Source organism: Brachycentrus maculatus, unplaced genomic scaffold (assembly GCF_059751285.1).
Source record: "Brachycentrus maculatus isolate JH-2025_06_01 unplaced genomic scaffold, ASM5975128v1 h1tg000244l, whole genome shotgun sequence".
In the NCBI taxonomy this organism is placed as follows: domain Eukaryota; kingdom Metazoa; phylum Arthropoda; class Insecta; order Trichoptera; family Brachycentridae; genus Brachycentrus; species Brachycentrus maculatus.
The window spans coordinates 1,365,814-1,383,103 of record NW_028280995.1 but is presented as its reverse complement, the minus strand read 5'-3'; the positions used below and the strand labels follow the sequence as shown (position 1 = coordinate 1,383,103).

At 31.7% G+C, this 17,290-nt stretch overlaps 1 protein-coding gene across 2 annotated transcripts in view; it reads right to left on the bottom strand.

Annotated features, from left to right (window-relative positions):
- Positions 1–17,290, bottom strand: part of Ip6k (Inositol hexakisphosphate kinase) — a 108,231-nt gene that overhangs the window by 48,483 nt on the left and 42,458 nt on the right. Inside the window, exon 1 of one of the 2 annotated variants that reach the window (XM_088265338.1) lies at positions 2,733–3,135. The exons of the other annotated variant lie outside the window; for it this stretch is intronic. The gene's annotated coding sequence lies outside the window, so the exon portion shown is untranslated. Of the gene's footprint in view, positions 1–2,732; positions 3,136–17,290 lie in introns of those variants that run through there. 2 annotated transcript variants of the gene reach the window in all.

Here is a 17,290-nt window from a genome sequence, read left to right as displayed (position 1 = left end):
TTCAAACCCTTAAAGTAAACTATAATTTAAAGGTAAAAATAAAATAGAAACTTTTTCTTTAAGCAAAATATACCAACTTAACACAATCTGTAAAATTATTTAAAAAAAACACTTCCATAAAGTATTACGATAATTGTATTCTCTATGAATAATGTCATTTGGTTATTTATTAATTTGGCGTTTAATTTGCAGAACTCCATTTTAATTTATGTATTAATTTTAAATCAAACAGATTATTTGAGTCTATTAAGTTGTATTTTATTAAAAAACACATAAAAATTTATATTTTGCCAATTGTATATATATATATATATATATATATATATATATATATATATATATATATATATGTGTGTGTGTGTGTGTATATATATATATATGTATATATATATATATATATATATATATATATATATATATATATATATATATATATATATATATATATATATATATATATATATATATATATATATATATATACATATATATTGTGTTTGATTTATGAATTAATACATAAATTCATTTGTTTATCATGGATGGCATGTTAGAAAAAAATACGTTCGTGATTCACCCTACCAACTCGAATTCAATCTCAAAAGCTGTGCAAATATTTTCTGATCGGCGAAACGTGTACGTTCTGTTTCTGTGGGACACACCTACATATATGTAGAATACAACTGTAATAATATTATTATGATAAAACGTATCGCAATTCACTCGGGCACTAAAACACACAACATATAAATAGCCACCACACAAGCCTAATCGCGAATAATACAATAATGGCAATGCACTAACTTCCGATATTTAAATTCAATCACACCACCTTCTTGAGTTGAAACGTCATTTTTCATAGATAATTTGATGACTTATCGCTCGTGTATTAGTCACAAAAACACATTGTTATCAACGTGACGTAGCCATCAGTTTAAAACGAGCAAAACACTTAAATATTCCGATAGTCGATAATAAATGAATACTTAAAAATACAAAACTGTAGACGGAGCTGTAATTGTGTATGTAGTTCATTTGGGTACAAAACAAATGCTTCAGAATATTAAAGAAATTTATAATTTATTTTGCTATTGCGATAAAAGTATTCATGATAAAAAAATAATTCAACAACACTCGAAAGAGTTCAGATAAAAACGTTGTTTATAAAAACGAAAATAATGAACAGTTTGAAACCAAGAAATGGGCCCAATTTGAACCGAAATATTATACATGAAAGACAAAAGATTAATAACTTGTGAACATATACAAAATATTTATAAAAGGATAAATATGCAATGGCGTTCTAAATATGTCTGTATATGAACTATAATATGACTTTATCAAATATTCAATGGCGTTCTAAATATATCTGTAATATTAACTATAATATGACTTTATTAAATATTCAATGGCGTTCTAAATGTGTGTAATATTAACTATGACTTTATTAAATATTTAATGGCGTTCTAAATATGTCTGTAATATTAACTATGACTTTATTGAATATTCAATGGCGTTCTAAATATGTCTGTAATATTAACTATAATATGACTTTATTAATTATTCAATGGCGTTCTAAATGTGTGTAATATTAACTATGACTTTATTAAATATTTAATGGCGTTCTAAATATGTCTGTAATATTAACTATGACTTTATTGAATATTCAATGGCGTTCTAAATATGTCTGTAATATTAACTATAATATGACTTTATTAATTATTCAATGGCGTTCTAAATGTGTGTAATATTAACTATGACTTTATTAAATATTTAATGGCGTTCTAAATATGTCTGTAATATTAACTATGACTTTATTGAATATTCAATGGCGTTCTAAATACGTCTGTAATATTAACTGTGACTTTATTAGGGTTTACTTCGAGGTAATCGAACAGATATGTTCAAAATAGTTTTTTTACGAACTCGTTTTTTTAAGTAGTACTTAGAAGCATTAAAACAAAAATAAAGCTAAAATAAATAAAAATGAAATGTAATACAATTATTATAATTACACAATATATTCTGTATGTTACACACTGCTTAACCCGTGATAATATAATGCAGGTTGATTTATTGCTTATAGTTTTTATTGATGTATGAAAGAGTAATAAAATAAAATTAATTAGTTCGAGTCACACAATAATTCTGAAAGTAACAGATTAGGAATATTACATATATTTTTTTTGTTATGGATACAATCTGACGCGAACATTAATAAAAAGATTATGCAAAATTTGATCGAAATCATGAAAATAATAAATAATACATAATGATAATCCGCGTATTAAAGCGTGTCATGGATTAAGGTGTTTTTGATTTTAATGACACACGTACAGAATAGAATTGAAAGAGTTTATAAGATTAAGGATTGTGACGTCACCACAAACAAACAATGGAAAAACACACGATATTTTAATACCTACACAACTCTATATGTACATGGACACTATTTACATTGCAGTAAATGTTACTTACCAGCAGAGGCGTGCATTTAATACAGACAGAAAAGCAGTGCCTACCCTATAAACACGACCAGTGCCTACTATGCCTTATCCTTACCCAACCCTACTGCCTACACTGATAAAAAAAATAACTCTGTGCACGCCACTGCTAGCCAGGTAAGTTTAGTTATTTTCAAACGACACAATTAAAATTATGAAAGGAACCTGCGTTAAATATGAAAGTATGTTTAAATTATCTTCTAAAACATATAAACTAATGTTTTTTTTTACCTGATTTGATGAAATCCGTCTTAATTTCTTACGGATATCAAAAAAAATCTTCAGTTTTAATTTGATTCCATGAAATCACTAGATTAATGTATTTTTGACGGACACCATTTGAACATTTTGTCGTATTAGGAAGCGAATTCATAAAAAAATCACGATTATTGAATTTCCCAGTCACTTTCACAAGTCAATAATAATAACAATTCATCGATTTGTCTCTTGACACACACACACACATATATGGCAATGATATTTCGTACACGCGCGCTCGCTACTATACTGGCACTGTGCCGATCGGATTCACTGAAACACTGAAGGGATACTGAATCGCACACGTCCGCGCGCTGCAGAGTTCGGCAGAATACTAAATGCGGTCTGAATGCTGAACGACGAACGAACTCTGAACGGAGTGGTCGGAAAAGTCAGCGCGCGAACCTGCGCGCGCCCAGCAGCGCCAGGCGGGGAAAGGGCGAACGAATGGAAAAATTCCGATTTCATTCAATACACGGCTCGACCCTGGCTAGCCAAATTGTATTTTTATTTTAATTTTATTTTTCATTCAAGATATTCATTTGAAATACTTAAAAAATACTCGTATAAAGGGAATAGAATAGAACAAAAAGTAACTCAAATAAATCGTACGCAAATCGAAGTGAAAGTGGATTTTGTATTATATTGTCTTAATTATTTTGAATAAGCGATAGAAATATTGAAGAGAAAAATACTTATCGTAGTCATACAGGAGAAAGTGACCAAGTGCATTTTTTTAAACAAAAACGTGATCATTGACTATTTGATATCTTACTAGCTTAACATTGTCCAGAAAAAAATTCCAAAGGATTTTAAACATGGATATATAATACATTGGAAGTGTAAAAAATGACTAACTGTATTGATGTTTATTTTTTTGCCAAGTAAAAGTGACTTAAATGGCCCTCCTGAACATTTTACGTTTTGTCAGTTGGTCACTTTCTCCTGTACGAGTACGATATTTGGATTAGAAAAAAACGAATTCGTGTGAATAATTTTGACATTAATAAAAATAAATAAGATTAACTTGTAGTGAAAAGATTTTTAATTTGTACTCGAAGATTTAATGGGGAGAATTAAAAATAAAAATGTATTCATTTCCAATTTAATTTTTGAAGTTATCATAGTCTGAAAACGGGAATACATCATAATAAATTAACAGTATAAGTAGCGAACATAGAAACCAGTTATAAAATTTATGTACTGCCGCTAGCAATGTGTAACGTCATGTAAAAAGCAAGAAATTATGTATTATCATGTAGGAATATTTTATCGTTGGACGAAAAAAGTGAATCCTCACTCCCTGAACTCTAACCTCATCTCCTGAATCCCATCCTCATTAATCTAAAATCATTATTTTCTCCAGTAATTTACCAGTTCCTAGGACGCATGTGCAAAAAAAATGCTTTATAGGTGCCCGTATTAGTTTTTTAACGAAAATTTCAAAGACAATTAAAACATTGCCATGTACCTCACCTTACCGTTACAATAGTTTGAAATTAGTTTAATTTATTTACGTACCTGTTACGAATCTGTCAAAAGAATAAGTATATTTTTTATTATATTTAATAGTACGGTCATCTATTCATTACTAATTTAACTAATTACATTATTCCACTCCTAGCTGAATACAAGATGGAAAAAAATATACGAAAAGTGACAATCATATCTGACATATGGTGGGTACGTTTACTGAGCTCGCTAGTTTATTGTTACCCTCGAAATTTACCCTGTTAAATTACTCGTTAAAAACATAAACCCCCCCGCCCTTAAATTATTACCCTACCAACCTCTATATATACCTGAATATATATTTTTGATCGTTAATTTTACTATGTACTTGTAGTCGTACGTAAAGAAGTAAAACTCATTAAGTGATACAAGTGTTTAATTTCATTAAATAAATAAATACAGTAAACCCCCCTTTAATGTTGGCATAAGTACCTCTTTATCTTGGGGGATTTTTTGAGGAGTTAATCTTTTGAATCGTATTTTTACCTTTTAAATGCCGGAAATGACTGTAATGAGTCATTTAAAATTTGAATACAATTTATAAACATCAACTTGTCTATAACGTCCCATCCGGTAACGCGGTAGGGTATCCGTAGGGGTTTACTGTATTCCAACACAAATGTTTAAAATATAATTTTTATTGTATGTTACAAATATGTACTGAATAAAAAAGCCCGGAAAAAATCCACTTCGTAAAACCACGAGTCGACACGTATTACTAGAAAGCATATTGGGGCACGTCGCAATAATTGTACTTAAGTACTATTAAACATATCTATGAATCTAGGAATAGTTTCCAAGAGAACTGTTGCAAGATAGTCGACACAATAGTAATGTGTTTTCTGCGGATATATGAATGGGTCTACGGAACGAACGATGCCAAAAAGTTCATCCGAAAAAAGGACATCAAGATAATGCGGATTAAATGTAATTTAATTTTTGTTTTTCTCGGAATTCATCTTCATTCAGTGAATTTCGTTTTTGCCGGAAGTGCCAGCTGTAACGGTCAATAAAATGTGTCATATTTTATTTTAAAAGGTAGTTTGTGATTTCATACCAAAAGTTATGATGGACTGTATATCGCTCACTCCTTTCAAGAACGTCATAAATCAAAAATCACCAATTTTGAGTTGTGCATGTTTACGGAATGTCCAGAAAATGTACTATATCCCAGCAAAAGAGGCATATTTTTAACTTAATATTTACCCGCTACAGGGAAGAAAATGTTGTTTTTGCATTTTGAAGAAAACATATTGTTTAATTATTTTCTTTATAAATACTAAATATTTTTCAAATGGAGAAAAAACATCCAGGTTTTACCTAAAAAGATCTGTTGCACAGTAAAAAGTTCAATAAGTGGCTTGATATTTATTTTTAATACATTGTGTTATATTTTTAAACTTTAAAAACGTTCTCCTGAAAAATCAAGTTTTTTGATTTATGACGTTCTTGAAAGGAGTGAGCGATATGAGAATGCCAATTATTATAAGCCTAAGTTACGCGTTTTACCTTTTTTCTTTACCTACTTCTAACATTATATTTTATTAAAAAATGCATACATTTGTTAAATAATTTTATTTCACTTCTCTTTGACTAAGTTAGCCAACTTGTAACATAAATTGTAATATTTTAGTTTTAAAAATTTATGAGGCAATAGGACATAAAGATCTATCGGATTTAGTGGTGTTTTATTTAGAAAATATGACAAGACGAATACGACAAATAAATGAACTATGTAACAAATCTTGATTGACATAAGATATTGAATCCATTGCATCTATTCGGCTGTCCAAACTCTCGTAGATTCTACTTAGTCCAAAAATGCAAAAAAAACGTACTACAAAAAAATGTCCCTTACTGTGTTTTAAGTTTGGACAGCCGTATTGTATTGTATCTTTTGTATTGTACTTAGGGATCAACCTTATTAATTTATTAAGAACTATACGTATCTACTATCATTTTTAAGGCATATAAACTAAATATGCTACAAATCCTTGTACATAACAGGCAATGATAATTTTCTAAGGCAACTAATAAATATTTAAAAGAATATATAAATATTTTAGAGCACAAAATAAAACATGGCGTTAGTTGAAAACAAAAAGGCGCCGAATTCTCGGAAATTCCCTTAACGATTTCTCGGAAGCGGTTGGCTGTGGGAAGTAATTTATCAGCGGAACTCGAGACAAGCATCCCTCGCACGATACGAAGTTTCTAGAAAGTGCCGCCACCTTTGCCGCATAGCACAGAGCCTCCAGTCCGCCCCCTGGCGCTGGGCCGGCGCGGGGTGGCGGTGAAGGCCGCGACCTACGCAACCCGAGCGCGACACTCCCCTCATCTCGTCGCTCGATAGGCGAGAATGCGAATTCTTCGACACTGTTATGCAATCCTGGTAGGCCGCCCGCTATGTTGAACAATATCACACAGGATATTGATCTGTTCCATGTGTCTGAAGGAGTATTCCGATGCGGGATTCTTCTACATCTTTAACAAGAGTCTTCTTGCTTACTTTTTAATTTATGTTTTTAATGTATACGCTTTAAATGTTTTGTTTGTAATGTATATAATAATTTTTTAATAAATTTAATTGAAATTGAATAGATCACATTTTAAAAGACGAGTCCAGAAAACTTGACGTTCCGATGCTATTTCAAGAATAATAAATTAAACAAAAATCAACGGTTGAATCATTTTAATAAAACGAGAAGTCAGTCATCCATTAAACCTGAATTTTTTTATCATCTCGTCGCTCAATAGGCGAAAATCCGAATTCTGTGACACTGTTATGCAATCCTGATAGACCACGTTCTGAAAGACGAGTCCAGCTAACTTGACGTCCATCGGTGCTATTTCAAGAATCATAAATTACACAAATATCAACGGTTTAATCATTTTAATAAAACGGGAAGTCACTCATCAATTATACCTGAAAACTCATTTTTATCGCTGAAATTACAAAACTAAATTATCTGCAATGACGCAAGATACATCAAATAAGTATTCTCAAACGCAACTCGTATTTTTTTACATCAAGTATTAATGTTCTCAAACACAGAGCAGAATAATGCTGTGCTTTATACGACTATTTTTTTCACGGTTTTTTTACCCGATGATTATTCCGACTTCTGACCTGACTACTTTCAAGCATTTGACATACTTGATTATGTCAATTCATTAAGTTTTCCGCGGTCTTCCTCTGCTCCTATTACCAAACTACGTAGATATAGGCAGAAAAGCAGGGCTTCCTAACATGACACATAAAAATGCAACCAGTACCTACCCTACCTTATTAAGTAGTGCCTAGCTTACCTTACTACCTACCCTAGTAAGAAGTACCTAGCTTGCCTTAATACCTACCTCTACTGCCTATCCGGATTAATTATCTGTTCATGCCACTGCATATACATAGGATTATCACATAGTATATAAAGTGATTGTTTAAATTTAAATTAACCTATGACAGGTTGTAAGCCTAATGAATGCCTAGACTTGTTAAATAGTAAAACACATATGAACGCATTAATAGTATAAGAATACCTAGTCTACTAAAAAGGCAGAAATAAAATAACATGTCAATGGTTGCGTACTGACTTTTAATATATAATAATAAAACCCTTATCCGCACCCCAATGGTGCATAGGGCACTGTGTCATATAAACGCAGTGTTATCTTGATCGTTTACACATGAAGGAATGGTGGCCCTCTGCTTCAGGTACCAGTCCATGGTAATATTGAATAAATATTACAGTGAAAAATCACTTATATTTATTTTACCCCCCTTGGGAATCGAACCCGGGACCTCCAGAACGGTAGCCGAGCGTGCTGACCATTACACTACGGAGGCGGTCAAAACTGACTTTTACCCTCGGATATACCATAATTCCTGCATAACTCTCTTTGGCCCAATATAACGGATAATGATATTGATATAAGGGGATATTTTCAAGTGCAAAAGCTAAAAGTAGCATCCGCGCGCGCAAATACCGGTCACTCAAGAAGAGAAAATGTCAGGAATCCACATTATTAAAATATTCGGAGCACTTATAGATTTTTAAATTAATCATTGTCAGAATAAGAGTAAACAGACATTTCACATTTCGAGTGCTATCTTGGAATGTTTTTATGACGGATGTTGATGAACGTAAACTAATTATGAGAAAAAAAACTGATGGGAAGAAAACAACATTTGGACGGGAGAAACGAATTCCAGAAACTCTCTACAAGTAGTGAAGTAAAAGAAAAATCAACTTTTATTATCCAATGTAATATCCACTATTTTTACAAATTAAGCAATGATAGTTAAATAACCAAAAATGAAGTTATCAGAGGTAAGGTCACATCTCGACTATCTAATATAATAGCATTTATTGACTATTCGTCAGTTAAACGAAGTTCAACAATATTACACACATTTTTCTAATTTTATGGAGTTGATTATAAAAATATTTTAAAAATCAGCAAACTTAAAAAGTGCAAACCAAACTTGATTCCTTTTCCAAAGCAGGACCATACAAACAAACCCACAAACATAAACAATAAATAATAAGGTAAGTCCCTCTCCAAGTACAAGAGCATAGTTTCTTTATTGGAGATAAAAGCGTAATTAATTTTAAGATTGTAAAATACAAATGTCTAGAAAATTCATTTGATTATTTGAAAAAAAAACCTTTTTAACTATGTATATTAAATAAATAAATAAATAAATGGTATATGTATGTATATTGGCTAAAAGCATAATATTAAGACGAATATAAAGAAAAAATATAGCAGAATGAACAATGATTGCTCCAAAAATAACTTTAGTATTTATTGTTATTTAAATTTAACGATTTCTACAGCTTGAGTTGGAATTTTAAATTAGCCGTCCATTGTCAAACTATTTGAAAATATAATCACCTCGGTTACTTTAAATACCCGATGCAGCATTGTCGTCATCTTTTTCCTGTATGGAGAAGGGTGTTTAGCGATTTGCGTCATTAATGTATCCGAACGATCTTAGCGATCGTAATTTTGACGCTCAAGGTCTATGTTTGTTCAAAGTGTACTGCCCTTAAGTTACGGATCCCTGGGCATGAACAACCTACTTGCTAATAGATTTATATACAGTAAAACCTCGATTTAACGTACTAATCGGAGGGAGAGGCTGTCCGTTAAAGTCGAAATAAAATCAGTTATAAAAATAAGTTTTAAATTTATTATTTTTTTGAAAATATAAACACTATTTTAAGAAATAAATAAATAATACAAAACACAAACAAAATTGTATTTATTATCTTAGGACACTTCGCTCACTCCTTTCAAGAACGTCATAAATCAAAAAACTTGATTTTTCATGAAAACGTTTTTAAAGTTTATATAATACAATGTATTAAAAATAAATATCAAGCCACTTATTGAACTTTTTACTGTGCAACAGATCTTTTTAGGTAAAACCTGAAGGTTTTTTTCTCCATTTAGAAAATATTTAGTATATTCAAGAAAACAATTAAACAATAACTTTTCTTCAAAATGCAAAAACAACACTTTCTGCCCTGTAGCGGGTAAATATTAAGTTAAAAATATGCCGCTTTTGCTGGGATATAGTACATTTTCTGGGCATTCCAAAAACATGTACAACTGAAAATTGACGTTTTTTGATTTATGACGTTCTTGAAAGGAGTGAGCGACTTGTCGTGAAGTAACGTTGCTGTTTGATATCGACGCGCTTGCTTTCGGTAATCCTACATATTTTGGAAAAGGAATCAAGTTTTGTTTGCACTTTTGATGTATTCAAAAATTGATTACTCAAAAATTAGGAAAATGCGTATAATATAGCCGAACTTCTTTATCTGACGAATAGTCAGTAAATGTAATTAGATCGCCGAGATGTGATCTTACCACTGATAACTTCATTTTTGGTAGTATTGTTTCTTCTTCTTAGCTATCTTCACTTAGCTACATCCTCATATTTTTTTGGTATAACGTCATCCGTTATTTAATTTTCAGTCATGATATTTTATACCCAGGGTCACCTTCATTTACTTGATCCGTTATATCGAGGTTTTACAATATTTTCTTTATCGGAATCCAATATCACTGTTATTTTTGTGTAGTTGAACATACATTTGAAGACTCTCGATAAGGGGAAAGGGAACCAACGCAGAAAGTAGTGTCCAGGCTCATTCAATACATCCGAAAGTACCTACGAATTCGGAGGCGTTCTCGGAAATCATTCATATAAACCTACCAGGGTACCAGGAATAAGACGGGCCCTCACCTCTCCCGGGAGAGGCGGGGCGGTGGCGGTCGATAGTGCCTACCCGACGTGGGCGGGAACGAAAATTCGCCTGCTTACAAAGGTCGGCCGTGAAAAGAGCGGGAGGATTTATTCGTTCCGAGAAGCGAAAACAAACCCACCCCCTCACGCTCTTGAAACCCTGATACTGGTAATGAAAAATCTATTATGTCACACGTGTTTTAATCGCTGGTGCATAGGGCGATGCGGTAAAATGAAAGTTATCCTAATCGTAGATGTTTCGAAAACAGGTGCTAGACAATAAGTATGTAGTCCGGGGTTTACATTATGGTAAATAAAACAGTTTGTTCTACTCGTGGGAAGTACTGAGGTGCCAGTTGCTCTGGTCAGTTCACATTTTTCAAGATTAAGGATATCTAGTTTTTTATTTTACAAGTTTAAGGATATTATTTTTGCACTCATATTAATTCAATATTACCCTGGACTGGTACCTGAAGCGGAGGGCTGATCACCTTTCCTTTAGGTGTTTACGATCAAGATAACACTGCGTTTATATGATGCAGTGTCCTATGCACCATTGGGGTGCGCATAAAGGTTTGACGATACATTAACACTGAAGACGATTTTTTTATTTCGTCGAAAAAATCATATTGGTTAGAAAATAATTTAATTTAACGAAAAAGTGACTACATTTCAATAAGTAAACATATCGTAGTCATACACGAGCAAATGACCAAGTGTATTTTTTTACAAAACCGTGATCATTGACTATTTGATATCTTACTAGCTTAATATTGCCCTGAAAACATCCCAAAGGATTTTGAACTTAAAGGAGGAAGTATAATATATTGACTTAGTAAAAATTACTAACTGCATTGATGTTTATTTTCTTGCCAAGCAAAAGTGACTTAAATGGCCCTCCTGAACATTTTACGTTTTGGTAGTTGGTCACTTTCTCCTGTACGACTACGATATTAAGTAATATACATTTCATTTCATAAATAATAAATTACATTTTATTTCATAACATGGTAATATTTTCTAAAAGGCACAACCTTTACGTGTTTTTAAATTAAAATATAGAGCTTCGCACACTCCCACGCAAAATGTATGAAACGAGCAAAAGAATTTTGCTAGAAGAGATGAGAAAGCTCTTTCTGAAGGTGCTTTTCTGAATTTACATAATTTTCATATACCATCTTACTACATGGTTATAAATATCAAAGCAAAAGGGTAAAGGCATGTACGTGTTTTAATAGGATATGTAAAATGTCTGAGATTTAGGCCAACCAGATACATAATATCGCCATTTACCAAGAAATATCTACATAATATTTTAACATACTCAACGTATCATTTTAGTTTCTATTCTATACAGAAATGATTTTTTTAAACATTTTTGAAGTGAAACTTCGAAAATCGATAATTGGACGAGAATTGAGAGTGAAATTTCGAGGAAGCGTCACGTTTATTAGGCACATTTCGTTACATGTGAGAGAAAAATAAATATACATGTTATGGATTCTAAAAACGTAGAGAGTTGATTTTGAAGATACCACACCAACGCTGGATCTAGCGCCCCGTCACTTATTGTAAAAGGTGAAAAGGACGAAAATAAAGTTTGTCAATTAATACTAAAATATAAATTTTTCCTCTCTTGTAAGTTAATTGCCTGGACGCCTGTTACAAGTGTACCTGTTACAAGTGTACCTGTTACTGTTACACTGTTTAAGAAGATCCGGTATTGGGTAACATCTTGAGTTAGTATTGAAAATATAACTTTCGATTCAATTTAAGTTTTACTGCCTTTTCTTCAAAATTCAAAAACAACACTTTCTGCCCTGTAGCGGGCAAATATTAAGTTAAAAATATGCCGCTTTTGCTGATGTAGTACATTTTCTGGGCATTTCGAAAACAAGCACAACTGAAAATTGACGATTTTTGAAAGGAGTGAGCGATATGTCCATGGTTGGTTTATTTTTTAAATAATCTTTTCCTTATGAAGTTACAACAATAACTCTTGACATTTTATATTATTTTTTGACATTTCATCAAAGATGAAGAAGAATATGGAAGTCTGGGCATTTACGGGAATTTAGATTTTGTGAACAAGTATTTGGACACACTCAAAATCTTGACATTTTAAATAGATAGTTGAAAATTGAAAATCATCTACCGTGGGTCTAGGATTGATATGATATGTGACTCTTGTTGTGTGAGATAAACATGTGTAAATGTATACGTAATTGTACGATATCATTAATATTCTATCATGTTCCACACTACCGATGCTGTCGGCATATTCTTTGAAACACTTTACAATAATCAATAAAGATAATACCGGGTTTATATATTTTTTCAATTACCTACCTTTGTTTAAATTGGCACAAACTTTTTCGATATAAAACGTGACCGACATCCGATTAAAAGCAAACGCATTTTTAATACAGTATTTTTTAGAGCAGGTGCGTTTTATTACGAGTTTTAATCCAAAACATAACAACAATAACTTATACGTAATTATTAATACGAAAAGTTATAAACTGCAACATTTTAAAACAATACAAAATTTAAAAAAATCCCACTGATAAGAAATAAAATTTAACAAACAAAAAATAAATAAAAATAAGAAACGGCTCCTACTCCCTATTCAGCCTTCAACGTCCCAAGGACGCAACTCTAAAATTAAGAATTAGACCCACATACGGTGTTTGAAAATGATACGGAATGCATCGAAACATGTGTCACAGTAGATTTTAAGAAAAAATGCTATTTACTAAGTAAAACATTAATTAAAAATTGATATTGAGTTTTACATCGACGCTAAGCTTCCGAAACAAATGTAAATCAGGGATTTATCTGGCACGTATATCTCTCTATTCCCAAAAAAATAATTCCGTAATATAAGGAAAAGGAATACATAGTATATATATGTACTATTACCTACTTGAATTATGATTTTGTTGTTCCTTTTGTAGCGAATCCGCAAACTGCGAGATGATGTAATCGGCTGAGTTGCCAGGGCAAAACTATTGATTCGGTTGTATTCAGCGCTGAACATTTTCATTGCTTTGTTCAATGCATATGGATAAAACCTAATGCTGGAACATCACATTTGCATTACATGCGATATTATCAATAACATAACACTACTAACAATTTTTTTATTCTATATCTACTGGCAAACCGTAAGTCTTCATTAATAATATGTATTTTTATTTTTAACCCTTATCCACAGCCGATGGTGCATAGGGCACTGCATCATATAAACGCAGTGTTATCTTGATGATTATTAACACATAAAGGAAAGGTGATCAGCCCCCCGCTTCAGGTACCAGTCCAGGGTAGTATTAAATAAATATTAGAGTGAAAAAATCACTTATATTTATTTGACCCCCCCTGGAAATTTAACCCGGGACCTCCAGTACTGACCATTACACTATGGAGGCGAACAGACAAAAATAAATATTATTAATAATATAAATAATATATTTTTCAAATGTATTCAACCGCATGTAAGTTGCATTCAGAAACCGAGAATATCTTAGAAGCCATAAGTATAACTTTGCTGAATGAACTGTAAGAAAACAAGAGTGATGTAATTTGCATTTATACGATTTCCCAAAATTAACGACTGCTTTCTTTCAAACCGTCGAACGTCATCATCAATTTTAAAGTAGAACAATTAATTTATAATCAGACTGAATACTAAAATTATTAATCTCATTGTAAAAATTATGTGGTTGGAACCACTTAACAAAATTGTTTCTCTTGATGGGACTCACATAAATTAACGTTGTCCAAGTCACATGAGTGAGCACGAGGTACGCGGCTGTCCAAACTTAAGACACAGTAAGGGACATTTTTTGTAGTACGTTTATTTGCATTTTTGGACTAAGTAGAATCTACTTAGTCCAAAAATGCAAAAAAAAACGTACTACAAAAAACATGTCCCTTACTGTGTTTTGAGTTTGGACAGCCGTACGGGTATGATATAACAATCCCAAGTATCCTACCCGTTATTACTATCCATCCTCCATTTCATTTCCATTTAACAATTAATACAAATATTAAAATGGAGTTCTACAAATTAAACGCCAAATCAATAAATAATAATTATGTAACAAATCAATTAATTTCAACATCAAATTACGATATTAACATTCATGAACGACGCTTCCGGTAGCGGTTAAGCGTTAAAACATGAGATGAAATTTAATAGCGTAATGTTAGCGGTCAAACACACGTCGCTCAATCCTTTCAACAACGTCATATATCAAAGATCTTCAATTTTCAGTTGTACATGTTTTCGGAATGCCCAGAAAATGTACTGTATCCCAGCAAAAGCGGCATATATTTAACTTAATATTTACCCGCTACAGGGCATAAAGTGTTGTTTTTGCATTTTGAAGAAAAGGTATTGTTTCATTATTTTTTTTTAATATACTAAATGTTTTTGAAATGGAGAAAAAACATTCAGGTTTTACCTAAGAAGATATGTTGCATAGTAAAAAGTTCAATAAGTGGCTTCATATTTATTTTTAATACATTGTATTATATTTTTAAACTTTTAAAACGATCTCCCGAAAAATCAAGTTTTTCATATATCGCTCACTCCTTTCAAGAACGTCATAAATCAAAAATCGTCAATTTTTAGTTGTGCATGTTTTCGGAATGACCAGATAATTTACTATATCCCAGCAAAAGAGGCATATTTTTAACTTAATATTTACCCGCTACAGGGCAGAAAGTGTTGTTTTTGCATTTTGAAGAAAGGGTATAGTTTAATTATTTTTTTAAATATACTAAATATTTTTCAAATGGAAAAAAAAACCTTCAGGTTTTACCTCAAAAGATCTGTTGCACAGTAAAAAGTTCAATAAGTGGCTTGATATTTATTTTTAATACATTGTATTATATTTTAAAACTTTAAAAACGTTCTCCTGAAAAATCAAGTTTTTTGATTTATGACGTTCTTGAAAGGAGTGAGCGATATGACGTTGTTGAAAGGAGTGAGCGACATATACTTATAGTGCAAACAAAATGTCATACTGTGTTTCCTATATTCTCCATTGACGGCTGTTTTGACAACACCTATAGTCAGGTCAGAGGTTTAATACGATAATATTATTCTTATCGTCAATGACATTCAATTGACAATAACTCGACAACTATGCTAACGACACGAATTCGATTCACTATCTGAAATTTAAATTGTGCGCGTATATTATTGAAGCCCATTGAAGAATTTCATCATGCAATCATTTAATGACGTTTTACTTTTAAAATGCAAATAAAAATTTGATGGAAAATTAACACGTTAAAAAATATAATTTATATTTGAAGCACTAACTTTGTGATTTTCCATTTTATAATTAAAATGTATCTTTGTTTTAAAATCACTATAAATATTTTATTATAACTTAATTATAATGTCTACCGGTTTCGAAGCTAACCGCTTCTTTATCAAGACTGATTAATACTAAAACTCTATGTTAAACTCTATTAAAAACAACTCAAAGCACAATTTTAAGTGTATATTTGTACGCAATGATATATTATTCTCTTCTTCAACGTCAAACCCTCTTCCGCACCCGATGGTGTGAAGGGCACAGCATCATATAAACGCAGTGTTATCTTGGTCGTTAACAGACGAAGGAAAGGTGATCAGCCCTCCGCTACAGGTAGGTACCTGTCAAGCGTAATATTAGTGTAAAAAAATAACTTGTATTTATTTGACTTCCCCCTGGGAATAGAACCCGGGACCTCCAGTACGGTAGCCGAGCGTGATGACCATTACACTATGGAAGCGGACGGAAAAATTCCGCCTCCGCAGTGATATATTATATGTACATAGATGCAATACCAGACGTCTTAAATTGGATCTGTTTTTTGGTGCTCTTCGTCTCCAAATATGACGAGTATTATCTGGCTCTGTCTGAATCACAGATAATTAATAGGACGAACTGAGACAGCATACGCCCCCACTTTACTCTCTACCAGTTCCCAACTAAAGAACTTATTTAGATAAAAATCTTTTCATGTATGTACTTGATAAACAAAGGCAATGCAGCTGAAAAACTGCCAACACATTTAAAAAGAAATTTTGAAAAAACTTCCTCAACGATGATAAACGGAAATAACTCGAAGAATATGAATTGGAGATATACCTACTTATATTTCAATAACATTTGTGTTTTTAACACAGATTTCAAATAATCTACTGTTATTATTAACATTGATCAATGCACGATTTTTACTCCTCTTCTTTTTTGCGACACCTCTTCCGCCTTATTAAATGTCAAACTGTGTCGAAAAGTGTAAAACAAAATGTGCGTAAAAACAGACGTTTTTATGTACAAATTTGTATTCCATAAGTATGAATATATCGAATGTTTATTATGTTATTATGATTACTAAGTGATTCTCGAATGTGATTTATGACCAAATTTCAAGGAAAATATTTACTAATTTGTTTTTCCTATTTTAAAGAAATATCGTCAACGAAATACAAAACATAACACAGAAGTAAAGTTAGAGAAATACCGGAAAATCAAATCCTTGTAAATATGGAAAAAAATTACGGTTGTAACAAAATATTGTTCAATGAGGTGTTTCAAAAACAAAGAAAAAACCAGGTAGGCAAAAAAAATGCCCAACGTACAATGGCCTTCGCGAATGTTAAGGAAAATGGAGCGAAATAATTGTGTAATATGGTTGACATTTATATTTTATTAAATAATACAAATTAGATTACATCACTGACGTTACTTTATAATGGTTA